This window comes from Podarcis gaigeae, assembly GCF_964106915.1.
Source record: "Podarcis gaigeae genome assembly, chromosome: 12".
Lineage (NCBI taxonomy): Eukaryota > Metazoa > Chordata > Lepidosauria > Squamata > Lacertidae > Podarcis > Podarcis gaigeae.
The window spans coordinates 40642996-40663246 of NC_139688.1; positions in this window are offsets into that span (position 1 = coordinate 40642996).

Below are 20251 nucleotides of genomic sequence, written 5' to 3' on the forward strand. Positions count from 1 at the left end.
GGTGTTGCTCCAAGTCAATTCTCACCCCACTACATCTCCCCTATTCGATGTCACTCCTGCATCGGCTAATCTGAGTTTTCTGCCTCTGAGTTCTCTGTTCACCTACCCTCAATGCCCGTCTGGTCCTGGGAGAAGGTGGTCAGGAATGCTTTCCACGGACACTGAGTCTGTCAGCTGTCTCTCCCCCAGTTCTTCCTCTTCCTCTTCCTCTTCCTCTTCCTCTTCCTCTTCCTCTTCTTCCAATATTTCCCAGCTTCTGCCCTCTGCAGCCTGTGAACTATGCCCTTCGGCAAACCACTGTTCTAAACCTATACTGTCCTCCTGTTCTTAGGAAGGTTCATTCCTCTTCAGTCCAGCCCATGACAACAGTCTTATTAAAATTACTTCTTCAGCTCATTTTTTAAAAAAAATGTTGTCACCCTTATTCTAGTGAACAGATGCAAGGAGAAGTATGGTTTCACACACCATCCATTGCATTCTTGATGTTTCCCTGAACTTGCCTAACCCATTCTGAAACAGATGCTGCTTTCTCAATCAATGATTGCTTCCTGGTATATCGTTCATGCTACTAGCACTAATCAAAAAATACTGTCCTACCTTGCAAACTGATATCCCAATACTACAATGCAACCAAGCACGCAGTGCAGCCTATTCTATTGGTTACAATATAATACGTCTTTCAAACCTAATTTCAGGGAAGGCTTTTATAGGCTCTGAAGGCACCTGCCTTTGAGAAAGGTGTGATCAACGTTACCGCCCTCTCACAATTAACAGATTGGTTGCCCTCTCCAGCTAAAGCAGTTATTCCACTATTTATAAATAGCAATATCTGAATAAGGCTCTCGGAAAGGACAAAAGGACAAAAGTCGATGCACTTTTAAACAATCAGGCTTTCACTTACTGTATGTCTTAAATGACAAGGTCATCTGAGAATAGGTCAGTAAAGAATAGCAGTCTATTTAAGGATGTAGCAACTTGGAATTAAGAGTACCAAAAATCACAAGGAAAAGCAGTGAAGGCTGAAATGCTACAGATAACATGAGAAACATTCCCTCCCTCCCCCACCACAAAAAAAGTCAAGATATGGCTCATTATTTACTTTTAGGACCTTGTCTATGAAAGAACTGAATGCAAAAGAGACATCTTTACTGTGGATATTTATGTCAGAGATAAACAATGAATACAGACAATCTGCCCTCCTCTCGCACAGAGAACATAAAGTATTATTTAGTATTGCTTCAATATTTAAGGGAAACACTGAACACACCATTATCCCCTTAGGATCTTTCAGCGTTCAGCCGCTCCCTCTTTATAGCTAGATAAAGGCATTTGCAGCTGTTTTTCCTGCAGAACAAAAAATGACCTTCCTTGGCCAACAAGGCTAATCAAAGGGAAGAGGTCCCATAGGACATGGGCACTCCTCTTTCCCTTAGTGCCACAGTTCGAATATATTTGACTCATAGTTACCTGCTTAGCCTATCATCATAATTCTTAAAAAAATTAACATGAGGGCTATTCATAAGTGTACAATGCAGCATATTACAGCTTTTTTAAAAGTTATATTGTTATGTTTTTAAAGAGAGAGCCCTTGGGCTAAATTAAAACGATAACTGGATTCATCCCAGTACTGTCAGGAAATAATTGCGGTAAGAGGTGGTAAATATGCACTTGGCCAGCCTTATAGTGGCAACCACTCAGTTTCAACTAGACCAATTTTCCTTGGGAAATGTTTAGAAACCTCTTGTGATCATTGATTTATGGAGATTAGCAGCAGCAGGGGGCTAGCTTTCCCAATACAAGTTTCAAATGCATTGCATACTTGTACCATTCCATAATTTTAGTAGAAATAGTTCATTTTAAGTCAGATCCAGATGTCCATCTGACTGGTATCTTCAACCGGGGCAGCATCAGCTGATGGCCAATACACACTGTGGTCTGTGGTGCCCATCAGATTTGGGCCTGTCGCTTTGCAGGAAGCTCCCCATTGCAGAAGTTCACTTCCAATTCAGGGAGAGCAGTGTCCCTAGGAATGGTGAAATGATGGAGTGGATAGGACCAGAAAACATGCCCTCCCCTTCACCTCACAGGTTTTAGAAAAAATGTGAGTAAACTGAATGCTTACAAATTTTAAAATCTTTAGCCAGCTTATGAATGAAAACGATGCGAAAGCTTATTAAGAAATAAGTGATCATCATCCTGTGCGCTTTTCCCTTCACAATGTACTCTGTAAAAGTGTCTGAAAAGGTCCTGTTGAAGGAATGGGTTTCCCAAACCCAAAACTGACTGTGAAGGCAGTTTGAAACTGCACCAAAATCCCTATTTTTCCTTAGCTAAAATCCATTAACTTGAGCTCTGAGTCAATGTATAAACAAAAACCCGGCTGTGCTTGAAGCTCTCTCCCTTATCAGTCCGTGGCGGCAAAGAGTAACCTTGCCAAGTTCCAGTAGAGCAGGGATGATGCATCTGTGCCTTATCTTATGTGCTGACCACAAAAGATGCACAGACTCAATCTGGGAACAGCGCCAGAGCATGTTCTCGGAGATGACGACCTCTTCCTCCAAGATAAGACTAGGAAGAGGAAGATCCTTTTATGGTCAGAAGTACAGGAAGGAATTCCCTTTTATGGTTAAGAATACCAGAGCAAGAACATATGTGATGTCAACCTGCGTACATAGGCTGACGTGGTTGGATGATCAATGATCACAAGAGGCACTCTGGGTGGCTCCCAACAAAATATTAAAAACACAATAAAACATCAAACTTTAAAAACTTCCCTAAACAGGGCTGCCTTCAGATGTCTTCTAAAAGTCAGATAGTTGTTTATTTCCTTGACATCTGATGGGAGGGCATTCCACAGGGTGGGTGCCACTAGCGAGAAGGCCCTCTGCCTGGTTCGCTGCAACCTCACTTCTCGCAGTAAGGGAACCGCCGGAAGGCCCTTGGAGCTGGACCTCAGTGTCTGGGCTGAACAACGGGGGTGGAGAATCACATGAAATGAATCACATTTCAGAAGTATTTCCCTATATTTTTATAAAGTTTTCGTGAGAGAAGGGCTTTCCATTGTTGTTCTTCTTTCCTTTCATTTTAACAAGACAGAATAAATGATACATTGACTTTGGCTTCTGTGAGAGGTGGGAGGAGGAAGGATGTATGGAAAAGTAATGGTGTGGACAGCCTCACTCCATTACTTTCCATGAGGTTTATTCTGTTGTATCCATTATATCACCCTCGCTTCCAAAAAGATCTACGAACTCTTTTTCTCATCCTTCGCTCATGATGGGGAATGTTACAAACTGCATTTCAATGCTCCAAACAGAATAGGAGGTGTTCAGCTTGTCAGGATTCGAGTTGATTTTGAAACATGGCTACAAATACAAACCCTAATGCAAACGATAGTTTCAAAGCACTAATTCTATTTCCTCCTTGTGCCGTACAACATGAGGAATGTATAATGTCTTGTACAAAACATGGTATGCAACGTTCTGTGGAGCATTCTAGAAAGAAAAAAAAAAAATCTTTAACAAGGTTATAATTACTGTCTCTGCAAGTGTGACATGCATATAATTTTTTTCTTGCCCAGGCAGGAACATTGTGTGGGATTGTGACAATGGTGAAACCAAGATGGAGACTGGAGTTGGGTCAAATGAGGCCAAATCTTTATTGAGTACAGTGGAAAGCAGAGCTGGCATGGCAGTAGGGCAAGGGTTCATGGTTCCCTGAGAGAAAGGTGAAAAGAAATCCCAACCCAGTAGCCAATTTAGATTGGGAGGGGAAAAAATCTTTTCTGGCCCTGTCAACCAATGACCAAGTATCCCAGTGAGGCTCTAACCTCTTGTGGGGAGCTCACATGAGTGAATGGCCCTGAGTCCTTGTTGTTGTTGTTGTTTAGTCGTTTAGTCGTGTCCGACTCTTCGTGACCCCATGGACCAGAGCACGCCAGGCACTCCTGTCTTCCACTGCCTCCCACAGTTTGGTCAGACTCATGTTTGTAGCTTCGAGAACACTGTCCAACCATCTCGTCCTCTGTCGTCCCCTTCTCTTTCCCAGCATCAGGGGCTTTTCCAGGGAGTCTTCTCTTCTCATGAGGTGGCCAAAGTACTGGAACCTCAGCTTCAGGATCTGTCCTTCCAGTGAGCACTCAGGGCTGATTTCCTTAAGAATGGATACGTTTGCAGTCCATGGGACTCTCAAGAGTCTCCTCCAGCATCATAATTCAAAAGCATCAATTCCTTGGTGATCAGCCTTCTTTATGGTCCAGCTCTCACTTCCATACATCACTACTGGGAAAACCATAGCTTTTACTATACGGACCTTTGTTGGTAAGGTGATGTCTCTACTTTTTAGGATGTTGTCTAGATTTGCCATCGCCTTTCTCCGAAGGAGCAGGCGTCTTTTAATTTCGTGACTGCTGTCACCATCTGCAGTGATCATGGAGCCCAAGAAAGTCAAATCTCTCACTGTCTCCATTTCTTCCCCTTCTATTTGCCAGGAGGTGATGGGACCAGTGAGTCCTTGTGGTTGAGGCTAATTAAGGCCTCAGCCTCTTCTACGTCTTGTGAAATCCCATGGGATGGTGACACCCCACAAGGTCCCACAAGAACTCATCAGTGGAAATGCAACTCTGCCTCTCCCTCTGCTATCCAGGCTTGCACAACTAAGCAAAGTTGCCACACATGCAGGTCATGCCCTGATCCAGGCTTCTAAAACTTTAGAGAGTTTGATCTGGAACACAAAGAAAGGGGAGGCGAGAGAAAGAATGTTTCAAGATTGGGTATATTTTTATCGGTTCTGAACCAGATTACCACCTGACATTACAGTGGAACCTTGGTTCTCAATTGCCTTGGTACTCAAATGCCTTGGTACTCAAATGCCTTGGTTCTCAAATGCCTTGGTTCTCAAATGCCTTGGTACTCAAATGCCTTGGTTCCCAAACACCAAAAATCCAGAAGTAAGTGTTCCGGTTTTCGAACATTTCTCAGAAGACAAACATCCGCTATGACTATTGTTTCCGGAGCAGCTGCACCAATCAGAAGTTGTGCCTTGGTTTTCAAACATTTGGGAAGTAAAACAGACTTCTGGAATGGATTAAGTTTGGTGCTTTTGTTTTTGATATTTATTTTGTGTTTTTGTGGCTTTTTCGGTTAATTTGTTTTTGTGACAGTGTGGAACCCAGTTCAGCTACTAATTGATTGATTGAGTGACTGCGAAAATGGATAAAAGCCCCCATCCAAACAATGACTATCATCAGTGCAGGTAAGAAAAAAATGTAATTTTATTTTTTATCATCTACAAATACTGTCTTAGTTATTTTATAGTACAGTACATTGATTATTGCTTTCATTTTATGGATCAATGGTCTCGTTAGATAGTAAAATTCATGTTAAATTGCTGTTTTAGGGTTGTTTTTAAAAGTCTGAAATAGGTTAATCTGTTTTGCATTACTTTCTATGGGAAAGCGCACCTTGGTTTTGGAATGCTTTCGTTTTGGAACGGATTTCCAGAAAGATTAAGTTTGAAAACCAAGGTAGTACCACTGTATGTAAGTCTTCATTTTAGCCATTTTCTAGGCTTCCTCAGAATGCAGAAATAGCCGTCAGTCATTGACTTCTCTACACACACACACACACACACACACACACACACACAGAGAGAGAGAGAGAGAGAAGTCATTGACTTCTCTACACACACACACACACACAGAGAGAGAGAGAGAGAGAGAGAGAGAGAGAGAATGTTGCCATCAATTGCATGGTTCTTAGGTGTGTACTTTTTTAAAGAAGAAATGCTACCGAAAGTTTGCCCAGTTTCATTTCCCACCAGGCATCAGCGACTGACACAGTTAATCCTGATAAACAAACCCCTCTTCTTGAATATCCTTTTCCAACTTTGCCTGCCTTTGAGGTTTACATCGTTGAGGGGAGCACATACACTCTCAGCAAATGCCTTGATGCAATGATGCATTTAGCATTGATGCAATGCTAAATATTTATAGATGTACTGGTATAATCTTCTTGGGAGAAAAGCAATGACAAACCTAGACAGCATCTTAAAACGTAGAGACATCACCTTGCCAACAAAGGTCCGTATAGTTAAAGCTATGGTTTTCCCAGTAGTGATGTATGGAAGTGAGAGCTGGACCATAGAGAAGGCTGATCGCCGAAGAATTGATGCTTTTGAATTATGGTGCTGGAGGAGACTCTTGAAAGACCCATGGACTGCAAGAAGATCAAACTGATCCATTCTTAAGGAAATCAGCCCTGAGTGCTCACTGGAAGGACAGATCCTGAAGCTGAGGCTCCAGTACTTTGGCCACCTCATGAGAAGAGAAGACTCCCTGGAAAAGACCCTGATGTTGGGAAAGATGGAGGGCACAAGGAGAAGGGGATGACAGATGCTGAGATGGTTGAATAGTGTTCTCGAAGCTACCAGCATGAGTTTGATCAAACTGCAGGAGGCAGTGGAAGAGAGGAGTGCCTGGCGTGCTCTGGTCCATGGGGTCACGAAGAGTCGGACACGACTAAACGACTAAACAACAACAACTGGTATAATGTATCATACAGCATCTTATCCAGCTGTGACCCTGTAAATTGGCTTTTTAAAAGCTTGGTGGGTTGTTGTTGTTGTTGTTTCAAATGCAGTGTTCTAGGAGTAAAAAATGTGGTGTTTTATTTTTAAACCCCTCAGAACTTTAAACCCCTTTAGAATTTTTCTCCTAACACATCAAGGGCTTCCAAAACTTTCCCAAAAATAAATAAATCTCATTGTACCCTTTTCACTAATTGGGAACCAATGATTTAGAACATTTGGTATTTCCTAACAATTGTAACAACAGCAACAAAAATCCCATGCACTACATGCGTTTAAGAACCATATCTGAAGAAGTGTGAATGCACACAAAAGCTTATACCCAGAACACACTTAGTTGGTCTCTAAGAACCATACAGTTATGAATCAAATGCATAATCTCTAACAAGGCCTTTTTTCATAGGACATTTCAACTCTTCGATACTCTGATGAGAAACATTTCTCCTGTGTGACATTAAATGAGAGAGGGAAAGAATCTCAAAATGCTAATGGTTTACCATACATTAAAATATCTCTAAATCCCTCAAGAGTTAAAGGGCACTGAATGGGGGTTGGAAAAACTTATTTTAAGAAGAAATTAATAGAAGTGCATAATTTTGAATTCTCTTAAGTCTTGGGTCTACTCCAATTAGTTTTATTTCAGGTTTGAAGAAGGTTAATATTGGACTCTGAGTAGTAAAGCAATTTCTACACACACACACACCTTCAATCTTTTCCCCCTATCCCTGATGAAAGAGTTAATAGGGCCTTCATTTGCTCTTTCCACCTAAGCTAACCTATATTTTTGAATGCGAGGGTGGTTTCAAAGTCTGATGTTCTCAATAATGTGCTCTTGTCAATGTAGAACTACAGTCTCCGGCCCCAACTAAAAATGTTCAGGGCAAAACACCTGTTGTGGCGGGGGGGGGGGGACCTTAGAAGTTTTGCTCAGCATCCTAGTATGTAAATGAATCACCCTTTACAAATACAACATTGTAATAAGTTTAAAGAACCACTTGTCCAATGTGTATGGTCACAATGTTTCACACATGGGGCTAAATGGGGATTTTCTTTTTTTTAAGAGTTTTTTTCTTTCAGAAACAAACCTGACCTTTAAAAGAAAAAAAAGATGGTTGCCAAATGAGGCACCAACGAAGTTCTTTTCAGGGAGGAAAATAAGCTCCTGATCCACTGTCGATGAATGTCACATGAATATTGTCTTATTTCCTGATGAACTTATTTTTGTGGGCAGAATTCATAGCTCATTATTTTCAAAATTGTAGATTCATTAAGGTGAAGACCAAGGACGCCTCTACTCTGGAGTTTACAGCTGTTTGTGTTCCCATTTAATTTATGTAGTCTACGTACCATTACCCTCAAGCAATATGAGTCTTGATGTTTCCCCCTGTAAATTAAGGTTTACCCTTTAAGGGGATAATCTGATAAATAGGGGGGAAATAAGTCTCCAAAGCAGTCTGCTCAGGGTTTCTGCTCCTCAGAATGCTCCCTCCTCTGAGAATGTTTCAGACTTGAGCACTCTTCTTCCCATACATCATAGCAGAAACTTGGCATAGCTTAAAATTCTCAGTTTTGCCCCAACTCTTCTCCCTAGTCCTTAGTTTCCTAGAACATTTAATAATTCTTCTTCTTCGTTGTACAACTCTTTTTTTCCATATGGCAGAAAGTAGGAAACTATTGAGTGTGCAAACATATTTTTCAAATACAAAACAACTTGACAACTTTTGGCATCCGGCGTGTATTTTAAAACTTCCACAGAGATATATTCTATTATGTCAGGGTTATGCTGTTTCTGCTTAGACAGCTGGTAATTCCAAAAGAATGAGCCGCAAATAAAAAAAGTATACAGCTGATATTAATGCAGCTGAACATAAGCACTTCAAAACATGGATGCCAAAACGCAGGCTCACAAGCTGATATATAGGTCCCTCAGTAAATAGCCCCATTTGTTAGGTGTTCCAACAGCCCTAGTGAATCAACTCAAGTCCACATTAAGAGGGACTGTCATGATTTAGGCCTAATTAAAACATGACTAATAGTCTAATCTTTAAAATGCTTGCACCAGCAAATCTAGGTTTTGTATGGTTTGGTTCACAATGTCTCTATAAGATTCCTAGCACTGAAGGAGGAGGACTTATGGGGTACTAATATAAGAACCGATACTCATATAAGGGGAAATGTTCTTGCACACATTTTCAAGCTCCTCCAACACCACCTCATTTCAGCAGAGGAGCTCAGGGAGCAAAAAGCTCCTTTCCCCAAAACTGCATTGAAGAAACATAATCGAATACAGAGGCTGAATAGTGGTGAACAGACAAAGGTATATTATGGAGTGTTCTCAGAAGAGGAATTACACACCTCTATGAAACCCCCTTTTCACCCCTGCTTTTTGGGGGAGGGGGACATTCAGGTCCACCATACCCAGTGCTATTTTCTAGAAAAAGAGGTGCTGGAACTCACCATGAATACCTCCCTTGTGGCGCCCACCTGAGAGGTGTCGGAACTGAAACTGTCCCACTAGTTCAGGCTTCCTCAACCTCAGCCCTTCAGATTTTTTGGCCTACAACTCCCATGATCCCTAGCTATCAGGACCAGCGGTCAGGGATGATGGGAATCGTAGTCTCAAAACATCTGGAGGACTGAGGTCGAGGAAGCCTGCACTAGTTTATCAAAATAATTTTCTTTTTTGCCATATCCCAAAGTACTTTCTCCTTGATTAACCATAGTATGGCTCTTGCGGGCCTGGCTTTGTAACATATGGAGCACATGAATTCTAACAGGAGTCTGCATTACCTCCTGTACTGAAGCGGGAAGTCTCACTTCGAGAAGACTGAAGTTCTGCCAACACTAATAATTACTTTATAACCTTTTGGTGAAAGAAGAATAGCTGGGGAGAGGAAGGTGTGCAGCTGCAGACATTCCAATTCATTGACTAATTGTTTTCTCCAGCAAACAAAGGAAGATTAATTATAACACCAAAGGTTAAGTATCCATTCAGGCTGCCTGCACCAGCAGTTTTTCATGTGTTCTGTTCACACAGTTCCCTTTCCCTGCCTTCTGTTAAGGTGAGGGCAGCTCTGTCCACATGAGATTGGAGCACATGAGGACAGGGGACGGGACCATGGTTGCTTGGCAACATCAGGCTGTTTCATTCATGAAGCCAATGAAATAGCCCCCAAGGAGAACTTGCCCGCCTACTCTTGGCAACTTCAGCCAAAACATGGCAACTAGGGATGCTGGATAATTCCAACAGATATAGAAACTGGAGTGGAAATTGTCATTGTTATTCATCCCAGTCCAGAACAGAAATCAGCCCAAGAAACACGATCCATATTTGCTGTTGTTGTTGCTTTTAACTTGCAAATGATAAGTTATTGATTATAATCACTCCCATTTGCATCGTGTTTCCTTTGCTTTGAAAGGAATGGTGTGGAATAACATAAAGACAACGTAATTAAATATGTAAATTACACAAGTTATGTAATTTCATCACAGAGGACAGGGAGCTGGAGAATGCAGTCTTTGGTGGAAGATGAACTGCAGCAAAACAATAAAGCGAGATGAGCACCACAAACCCAGAGTCATCCACATCTGGACCTAATGGTCAGGGGTCCCTTTACCTTTATATATTATGTAACTTCATTAATGGGTAGAAGGTAGGGAGAGACAAAACATTCTATTTTCAGTTTATGTCCATTCCACACATGCTCTTTCACAAATGCATTCTGCTACATTCCTGCATGTGTGTGTTCTGTAAAAAAAAATTGCAAACATTTACATTTAAATACATGATTTCTACATTTTATCACAAAACATTGTTTAAATTTGAATTCTATCTTAATGTACACATTTCCAAGATGTATTTGTCCTAAATTACTTTTTTATATATATTTTGATACATTGAGTTGAGAACTATGTTGCACAATTCAAGAAGTGCAAAATCTGAAGGATAATTATGCTCTTGTCTACGTATTAACTTTTTAGTAGCTCTCATTTTTGGAATTTGAAAGTTGAAAAATTCAACTACACTGAACTCCTAACATTCTACCGTAGTTACATTCCAGCCATGCCAAAGTTGGAGGTTTCTAAGCACACATCTCTAGGCAAGGCTAGGAAGAGACATTATCACAGCTGAAGCAAACAAGGCAGCCAGTCAAAAGCATACAGGTGTAGCCTGTATGGAGGAGGTTCTGCCTGGAGACAGCGTCTCACCTGGAGAGTTTCATTTGGGATGAAGTAACAAGGTGTCCTCTCCCCACCCCTTTAAGGACTGGTCAGCAGATTGGTCAGGTGTTCGGATCAGGGTGTGATCACTTATGTCATGTGGTCGGCTTTCATCTGAAACTCATTGACTGAAGCTTGCCTTGTGGATTGTTAGCTTGTTACGGATCTTGTTGCCCGTTCACTCCCTTCGAGGCCCAATTGCCGTGTGTTTTCATTTCTGGGGTGAGTAATCATTTAGTTAGTGGCATTTCCTTTTGTTTTTACGCTTTGGTCACCAAATATGCAAAAATAAAATAAAATAAATAAATCTTAAAAGCACTCTCATTTCCATATTGCCATCCTTTTCCAAATGGAATAAAGTATGTTGTGTAAGGTAGGGAGCTGTGTGTAGAAATTCCTTGTGGATCTTTGATAGAGTTGCTTGTTGTTGACAACCACAGAAGAGTTCGTCTCCCAAACTCCAGGGGATTCCGAGATTAAGAGGAACTCGTTTGCCTTGACGTTTTGTGATAGCAGAGCTATTTGTTAAGCCTTTCCATGGCCTAAAGCTTTTTCATGGAGTTGATGCCATGAAAGCAATTTGTTGTTGATGCTAATCCAAAAACTATAAACAAACCATGATCTTTAGACAAACATTTAAAGATATATCCTAAAATGCCACGATATATTTTATTTTTTTATTTTTTGCATCGCCAGAATGTATTCCCTCTGCAGCTACCCCATGTGCATTATGCATTTATGTAAAATACACTCACCCTGAAGGAATCCTTTGAAATTTTCATCTTCATTCCAAAGGGGGAAATTATGGACTGGGTTCTACTTATGCAATCCAGAAATAGGCTTGCAAGTTACTGTATAATTTAATTCTTTAATTTGCATATAAAGTTAAATGTTGCTATCTTCCTTTGCTTGAAGTTTGATTGATGGCTATAAAATCATCCTTTAACTATTGTCTTTGATTAATTTACTTTCTTCTTTTTTTTTTTTAGTGCTTGCAGTTCCATTTTGTCTTTTCTGTAATTGATTTTTGAATTCTTTGGCTGTGATTATTTCGGTTGGAGATACTTTTTTACACAGTGTTGCAAGACCACCTTGAAAGCTCATTATAATGTTTAGTTAGAAAGCAGCTCCTTCATTTAACCTACTGAATCCTCAATTATTTTGAACACCATGACATTTAAATTAGAGAATATACCTGTTTGCAATCACTAATCCATTTGCGTTGCCCATTAAGGCTGATACCTACCGCGTTATTTCACAGTCATTGCAGGAATTTTATCTGTGTTATTGGTTTCTGGTTTTTTGACTTATTTTTTTCTGTGGCAACAGCTAAATCTGGGATTCTAAATCATATGAGCTGCTGCAAATTATTATTTAGAATGGAGAACACCAACTGCTGCATCAGCACAGCACATTGATCTGCACATTACACACTAACCCCGGGTGTTGCTTTTGTGCAGTAGAATGGATTAATGCTTGCTAGGCCAGCAACAGACTTGGGTGAGAGGAGAAATGAGAGAAACATCTGGTGCTCCTTCAGCCCAGCAGTCCCCAGGAATACTTGGGCTCAGGAGACCACATGGTCAAGCAGCTATGCAGCAGCTACCAAGATTTCTTTGACCAGGTGAAAATAATGCAGTACCTCTGCAAGAAACCACAAGCTTATAGCACCCACTGTAGTTGGCAATAGACAGATAGCAATCTTTGGATTTATGACTTGGCCACCCCTTTCCTGGATACAATAAATAAATTATCAGCTGGGATAAGTGCATATGGGGTGATGCCATTTTTCTCTTCTAGTCAACTTGACCTGATCTATGAAGCCATTTTCCTTGGCCACTATACCACAGGCTTTGTTGTAGACTTCCTGCATCTAGGAGCTGCTGTAACTGCTCTTAGCAACCATAGCTGGGCAGGCCATCACCGATTAGCTGGACGATGTGGCTTTGTTACTCATGAGCATGAGTTGCTGGGTTTTGTCTACCTTCATTCACAAAGTGAACAGGAGAAGGGCATAGCGCCCAGCACAATTCTTTTGTGAATCAAAATCACCCTAAATTAAAAGGTCATACTAAGTTAAACAAGCAGTTCTGCTCCACCTGCTTGCCAAGGATGGGTTGGGCTTTGTCTCAGATCCATCCATCCATCCATCCATCCATCCATCCATCCATCCATCCATCTCTCTTATTGTTTCAGAGAGATAGACAGAAATTAGGGGTGGATGCAAATCTGGTCATGATTAGACTAGACTCATTGAAATAAATGGGTCATAGGATAAGTTAGTCATGATTAACCTTACTCCCACTGAATTCAGTAGGCCTATTCCAAGCATGGACAAAGCCCTTAGAACTTAAAGCAATATCAGTGTTGTTATTGATACAGTATGGTATGGTTGGGCCAGGATTTACAAGGTTTAGAGAATAGACACTTCATTTCACAGCTATACCAGAACATGAGCAGAATACAGATGCAAAAGTTATTCAAGCTGTAGACTATATTGTTTTATCAATAATTTGACTTTACTTTGCTGCACACTCCAAAGAAAGGATGTTGCTTTAGCTACATTAATGCAAATCACTATACCACTGAGGTTTTCAAATACCCTTTACTTTACTGAATTAATAAGGTCTTAAAACTCCTTGACAAGTAAATTTCTGCATGCATTGAGGGGAAAATGTCCTGTAAGAAATCTGGAAAGTATAACACACCACATTACAATACTGATTCTAATTCTTTAATTGTACCTTGTTCCTACCCCCCCCCCCCCAAAATATCCAGTAAACCCTCTAACTTCTTGTACAGCGGTACCTCGGGTTAAGTACTTAATTCGTTCTGGAGGTCTGTTCTTAACCTGAAACTGTTCTTAACCTGAAGCACCACTTTAGCTAATGGGGCCTCCTGCTGCTGCCGCACCGCTGGAGCACGGTTTCTGTTCTCATCCTGAAGCAAAGTTCTTAACCCAAGGTACTATCTCTTGGTTAGCGGAGTCTGTAACCTGAAGCGTATGTAACCCGAGGTACCACTGTATATTACTTGAACACAACTCCAATTCCTATGAATGTTTAAAGCAAGAGTGGGAACCTTTTTTCTCATGAGGGACACATTTGCTTGAGACTCTATGTCCATCTACGGGTGGTGCTGTGGGTTAAACCACAGAGCCTAGGACTTACCGATCAGAAGGTCGGCGGTTCGAATCCCTGCAACGGAGTGAGCTCCTGTTGCTTGGTCCCTGCTCCTGCCAACCTAGCAGTTCAAAAGCATGTCAAAGTGCAAGTAGATAAATAGGTACCACTCTGGCAGGAAGGTAAGTGGCATTTCCGTGTGCTGCTCTGGTTTGCCAGAAGCAGCTTAGTCATGCTGGCCACATGACCCGGAAGCTGTATGTTGGCTCTCTCAGCCAATAATGCGAAATGACCCCAGAGTCTTTCAGGGCTGGACCTAATGGTCAGGGGTCCCTTTATCTTTACTATATGTCCACGTGCCAGCAGTGAGTATGGCTGAAGCAAGTGGTAAGCAGTCACACTCTGTTATCACACAAGACTGCATAGCTGACAAACACTAGAACCCATGCTAGGCATGCCGACGAGTGGCTAAATCAGGTGTGAGGATATGGCCTTCCAGAGGTTGCTGAACTTTAGTTCTCACCATCCCTGGCCATTGGCCATACTTGCTGGGACACACAGGAACTGTACTTCAGCAACATCTGGAGGGCAAAATATTAAGCAAACACATAAAGGGGTGTCCCCAGAGATGTCTGTTCTAGCCCTTCCCCATCCTCATTTCCGTCTCTCTCCACAACTCGCAGAGTGAATTTCTGAAGTGGGGGGCCTCCTGTACTTGTGGGGGCTCCCTGTGCCTTTTAGAACCATGGAAAACCAGGACTCTAAAATGTGAAGTTTGCCTCCATATGGGCAGGGTCCCTGCATTAAGGTCCATAAATAGCAACACCCTAGAGGTCCCGGGCCCTAAGGAAGTCAGATTAGCCTCAACCAGAGCTAGGGCCTTTTCAACACTGGCTGGTGGAACGCTCTGTCTCATGAGACCAGGGCCCTGCAGGATCTGATTTCTTTCCGCAGGGCCTGTAAGACAGAGTTGTTCTGCCTGGCCTCCAGCTTGGAATCAATTTAATTCCCTCCCCCCTCTTTCTTTTTTCCTTTCTCCTTCTGTGTTGGAACTCCTATTTGGGGACTTCCCTGGCTTTTTTCTGGCCCATGTAGGACCAGTCTGGATAGTTAACCTTGGTGAAGACTTGATGTTTTTATCGCCCAAAAAGTTTTTGATTGAGTTTCCACTGAAATGAGGCTGCATTTTAATGTTTTACTGTTGTAGTTTAATCTTGTTTTTTAAGCTGTATTTCAATCCATTGTTTTTATATTTGGTGTTAGCTGCCCTGAGCCCGGTCTTGGCTGGGGAGGGTGGGGTATAAATAAATCATCATCATCATCATCATCATCATCATCATTATTATCATCATCATCAGAAGCCCTTCTCAAGACCAAGCACTTTCATTTCCTGGCCAAATGTTGGGAATAATATTTACTTGTTGCTGTAGATACCTCAGGAGGGTCTGTTGCCTGTGGCGAAGGAAAATATACCTGCTCCTATTCCATGTGCAAAAGCTAACAGGACAGGCTGTTGAAACACTGGTGTTGAAACAGCATCACCCACTGTACCTGAGAGCAGCAGAGTAGCTTAGGAGGTGGAGGGCAGGCCCAGGTGGCATGCACAGTCCTGTCTGTCAAAATCTGCCTACTTGGTTGGCATCTGTGTTGCAAGACAATGGAAGGGTGTACCTTGGGGGTTGAAGCAGACACCTCCCTCTGCCCAGTGGGAAGCCTGGCCCTGCTTCCTGCCCAGTCTCCACAGCTTGTAGGAGGAAGGTCTACAGCCAGCAACATCCTTTCCACCAATCGTTATGAGAATCATTGTGCTCGGACCTAAGATGAAGTTGTGCGTCTGCCAGACCCGCTCTAGTTTTAGGCAGCTTGCAGACGAACACATATCTTTTCACCAGACTGAGCTGGCTGGATGCTGCTGAGGTATGCCTCATAAAAAAGTGATGATAAATGAAAATGAAAACCCTAGGTGTCCTGCCAAGACATACCATTAGCATTGCCAGGATTTCCTTTAAGTTATAGTCTCGTTTCTTTTTTCCTGTTTAGCACTCTGTGGAGGTGTGGTGTCCTTCGGGATTCAGATGAGCATCATCTCCAAGCATATTATCGCTATTCGATTTAGTACAGTGTGCTGGCGCTGGTTGGTAGTATTTCTTTTACACTCTGCTTGGCTTACTGATGCCGTGTGTTAAGGGAGAGAATGAAAGTGGGGAAAGAGCAAGGATAAAGGAGCCGAGGTGGTAATCAATAATGAAATACAGCAACTGAAAGTCAGTGAGGATGTTTACCCAGGCTTTATAGAAGGAGCAGGCAAGAAAAGTTGGAAATTGATCATTAACTCTGACCAAAACATCAGCCCTTGAACAGAATCTTTGTTCTAACTGAACTTTTGGAAAACAGGAGAGCATAGCTAGTGGCTTCCACAGACAGCTATGCAGAAGTGATGTATCTGTACTCTACAGGGAATTTTTTGATAGAACTCTGTTTAGGTCAACTCCGGTAATTCTAAAGCAAGATGTCAGTGTTTTCAGGGCCCCAAACAACTCGGAGCTTAGGGCAGCTGCTCCTAGCACTCCCCTTCTCTGCCTTTCCAGGGACCAGAGAATCCCTGTTTATCATGCAGGGAAGTAGATTACCATTCCCCAACATTTCCTTTATCTTTTTTATCTTGTATCAAGAGCCAGCCTGCGCCTTCAATATCAACAAGGTCAGCAATATTTGGGGGGCAGTGGGCACATTTTGGAATTTTGCAAAAGTGCTGTGAGGGTGCCAGACACAACATCACGGTTGTTGTGGGGCTGCGGCGTATCACCAAATGGCTGCCATGCAGTGTGCTGCGTAACACAAAACAGTGTGACAGAATGGCTGCCACATCAAAAGGAGCAGAAAAAGAGATGGGAGCGCATAACAGTGTGGACAGGATCCACATCAGCTGCCCCACTAAAAGGGGGAAATGCAACTACATCACACACTGCCATACTTGCTCACAAAGAGCAGGTCTTTGAACCCCTCTACAGTTCAGAAGAGATGGAAGGATGGACTTTTCCTGACATCTAATGAAGTGTCTCATTGCTCTTGTGCTCAGGAAAGTGTGCTTGTGCATCTGGTTGGCCAGGATGATGGGCCATTAGCCTGATCTATCAAGGGCTCCTCTTACATTAACTAAGCAGGAATAGCAAACTGTCTCTACTTTATTGCGGATTTTTCAGGGAATATTTACTGAGAACATTCGCAGGTGCCATAGGAGTTACCAAGAAGGCACACAGGCACCTGAAAACATGCCTTCACCTACAGTAGCAACCCCCTTGACCGGAGCTAAACAATGTGGCAGGCTAAGCCTCCATCTCTTCAGCCTAGGTCATGACATTGCTGGTGGCTGGGATGCCAAGTGCAGAATCTTTGTGGAATACTTAGACACTACATTTCCCCACCCCAAGGGTGCTGTTGACTGCATAAAGTACGTTTTGAGGCAAACAGCTGCCAGGTGTGGTGGGTATTTGAAGTGAAGCACCAAATGAGGTTGCTTTTCCATCAAAATAAAAGTGGCAGCATTAAGTAAACTCTTTTTAAAAAAAGTATAATTGGCATTCCTTGGATTCTGGACCTAAGAAATGCAGTGATTATCAGGCCCATGAACCTTCTCCCCTTGCCACTGATGCAGAAGGGCAATAGTGCAGTGCTAGAGTATTTGCTTTGCACCAGAAGGTCCCTGGTTCAATATCTCTGGCATCTCAAGGTAGGGCTGGAAGTGTGTCCTGTTGAAAACCCTGGGGAGTCACCGCCAGTGTCCAAGCTAGATGGGCCAGTTTTCTGATTCAGAATAAAGCAGCTTCCCATGTTCGTTTCTTAGATCAGCTTGTCCATTTCTATGTGGATATCCAAACTCCCTCACTGCAATGGGCCTCTGACTTACACGATATTCATTACCAAAATGGACTAAGTTGGCCGTCAGTGCTTTCATTAATGGCAGAGAGTTTGCTCTTGCATGAATAAACATGAGGTGGTGTAATTTGACTGATATCAAAAGAGCATCTCACCACCTCCCAAGCAGAATGGGATCGTTCTCCCTTGCATACACTACGCCGGTTTCCTAGGTAACATGTGATCTCTTGCCTTCCTTAACAGTCGTGATGCCAACAAACATTACAGACAGTAATAGGTGTTTGTTACAGCTGAAGATGTGAGTACTCTGATGATAGCATGATAAATCTTAATGTGAAAATGGGATGCCACATTAGTGACAGGCTAGCTGTAATTCCCCTGCTCTCTGCTTTTTCTTCATAAGCAGGTTGATGGCACTCAATATTTGCTGGGTTCTTTGTGCTCCACACTACAACTCACAGCAAAGTTTTAAACATGAATTTTCTTGGGAGGAAAACTTTATTTCAAAGCTGAAACAACCCTGCTGGGGAATTTTCACCATGCATTACCCCCCCCCCCCAAAATAAAATAAATCTCAATTTTGCCCTCATGATGGTGTGGTTAAAATACTCTGGTTTTTTAAGAGGGAGCTGTGTCTGTTTCATGAATTATTAACAGATATATTTGGAATATTATTTCTTCTTCTTCTTTTGCACTCACTCGTAGCCAAGAAAGATTGTCTTCCATAAAAACGGTTTTGATAGTGAGTCCTTAAGTGACTGTGGAGGCCAATTCTGGATCCACACATCCTTCCACAGTGGAGACATTGGTTTCCACCATGTGGATATAGACCACCTTTCAGCAAAGTTCTTAAGGTGGTTGATACAGTGACATTCAACACCAGTAAAACAATCTAAAAAGTGAGCTGGGGAGGGAGAATCTTAGGCAGATGAACTGCCTTCCCATATGCCTTGCAGGGTTTCTGCTGTCACAATGGGAACTATGTGTGTAAGGGATCATTTCCCCTTTTTCTACCCTGTTCATTCATATATTTTTCATTTTAAAACACAAAAACATATACATAAATACCATCTCATATATTCCAGTGGGTGGGAAATAAACCACACCAGCTCTTGGGCTGACTTAGTGATGCCACATTTGAACACACTAATTGGAGCTACATGGGAAGCGACAAGGTCAGTGTTCACCAAACTATAAACATCCACCTTCATTAGCTTTGGTTTGATCGATACGCATAAATTTGCCAACTTGCATATCTGGCCACACTGTTAGTTCAGCTTTACTTTTTAAAAGTATGTGGGGAGACTATTATCTCAAGACTAAATTTATGCATTTTTTTTCATTCATTAGAAGCATGTAAATTTTTAATTTCCCAGTAGCTAGCAATGAAAACCAACTTTTTAAACCCCTCATTCTTATGATTGCAAAGAAAAGAAGCCGACATTCTTATGCTTGGGTGGGAGACAGATTTGTGCCTCAATTACTTGAGATAGGACAGGGACTGAGGTCTGCTGGAAGGCGTCCTGGCCAATGGTGGTTCACTTTGGTGGCTTGGAAATTGGCCTTGCCACCTCCTTCTCACAAACACAGCAGCGTAAACTGAAAGACACAGCTTGGCCCCATCTGTGTAAAACCACAGAGACTTTTTGCTAAACTGCAGGCTCCCTTCAAAACAAGCTTAGGCAATTTTAACATAATAATAACGATAATGTTTTAATTGATTTAAATCTAAAGACCATGACTTTTTATGGTTAAGATAGTGCAACCGATGGCTCCCAGGAGCCTAGACGGACTTCCAGTAGAATTAGTCTCCCTGTCAGAATATCCAAATTACAGTATAACTATTTTGAAGGCAAAAACAGCTCCATATTTACAAATACTGCAGTATTTATTTAGCATGGCAACTCTGTCTACGCTGAGCTTGATGTTAATTAAGGAAGCCAAGAATAAAAATTGCTTTGGCCTCAGATGTAAGGAGGTTTCCTTTTTTAGCCAAAACATTTTGAATCCTACTGTGGTGCCACAAAGCTTTTAGTTCTGTAAACCATCATGAAGCACAGTTTGCATCAAAGCTGCTATTCCGATTCAAGAGGCAATGTACTGATGATACCATCTAATGGGAAAACTGCACATTTGGGAACTTTCTTCCCTTTCTCTGCATTTGTGCATTAAAAAACTTCATAATCGGACATCCTTTGTCAGGGGCTTTGTTGGTAGGAAAGGAGGAGGTCGGCCCACCATGTTTGGCTGCCTGAGGTAGAGCAGAAAATGATATTCTCGCCTCTCAAGTCTCAAGGCTCAAAGGGCCCAAGAATCTATCAAGGTTCTTTGTTTTTACACCAGAGACAGAAATCCCACAAGTGTGTCTCTTTTAATCCCAATATAATCATAATAAATTAAATAACCAACAATTTGCTGAGGCGGCTAACTCACTCTGGCCAAGCCCG